Genomic DNA, 1,334 nt, shown 5'->3' on the forward strand with positions numbered 1-1,334 from the left:
GAGTCTTAATTTTTATTTTTATTAAAGTACATTAGAATTTCAAATTTTATTTTACTATTAATATTAGTTTAGTAGAGTTTTATTTTTTTTTATTTGAATTTTTCCAAAAAAAATTTAGATTATGTTTTAAATTATGTTGTTCCGCTTTTTGTTACAGATATTTTGCAACATCCTCCTGCACTTGCCAATATTCTTCGCATCTAAGGGTGAGTCGCATGCATTTATGTTCCTCCGGTCACTCAATCATGTCGTAGGACGAAAGGTCCGAATCGACACGAGTGACTGGTTGTATACGTAGATTTTTGCAACGAGCATAGTGACCATGGGTATATTTATTATACCCGTGAGTAGTAACATTTTCTGTTTTATTTATTAGCTCAGGCTAGATCTTCTTGCACATCGCGTTTTTTAAATACTAGTAAAATAAAAATTTTTTTTTTATATTTTGTTTTATACTATACTAATATTTTTCAATTATTCGATTTTTTAACAATCATATGATACGAAATATAAAATTTTTAATTTTTTTATTTTATTTCCTTCGTATACGAAAATGTGCAAGAAGATATATCGCGACAGGTAGATTTCGGAATCAAAGCAATAATATTGTATTTTTTATTTTCGAAACTATGTTTTGATGAAGGAATCGCCTGAGGTTATTTCTATTAATATTAACTTTAATTTTTAATTCAATTATTTTATTTTGCATTTAATATTTATTGCTATAAATAAATTTCTTATTTATTTTTAATTTTTTTTTTTTTTGCCTATTAGATTTTAATATTTAATAAAATTAGAATCATTAAATAAAATTTGAAGTAAAAGTTGACGATAAAATAAAGAATATTAGTCCGTTAGAGAAAAAATAGATACTTATAATATATCTTTTTAGTTCAGGATTTTCAGGTTTAACCCCTTCCGTGTCCATTGCCACGATCTCACTCACGTGCCCAGGTGTTACTTGGGTGAGAGAGAGGCAATGGGCATGATGACTATAGTTTATAAGTTTTTATCGGCGACTGACGATAAGTTAGTGATCGTGCACGACGTATTTTCCACATTATGTGTGTGTGCGATTAGGCTGTGGAATTGCGTCGTTACGATTCTCATTTTTATTTATTATATTATAAATTATTTACAATTTCATTAATATTATATATTAATATTATATAAGATTATAAATTGCAAATTGATACCAAATTTAATATTTTTTAGTAATGCGATTTTTATTTGATAAAATTAAAATCGAGATAGATACAATTTTTTTGTCACGATTCACGCAATGATCATTAGCTATCGTCAGTCGATTTCAGGAAAAGGTACGTAAATTTAGA

Source organism: Apis dorsata, unplaced genomic scaffold (assembly GCF_000469605.1).
Source record: "Apis dorsata unplaced genomic scaffold, Apis dorsata 1.3 scaffold_365, whole genome shotgun sequence".
Classification (NCBI taxonomy): Eukaryota; Metazoa; Arthropoda; class Insecta; order Hymenoptera; family Apidae; genus Apis; species Apis dorsata.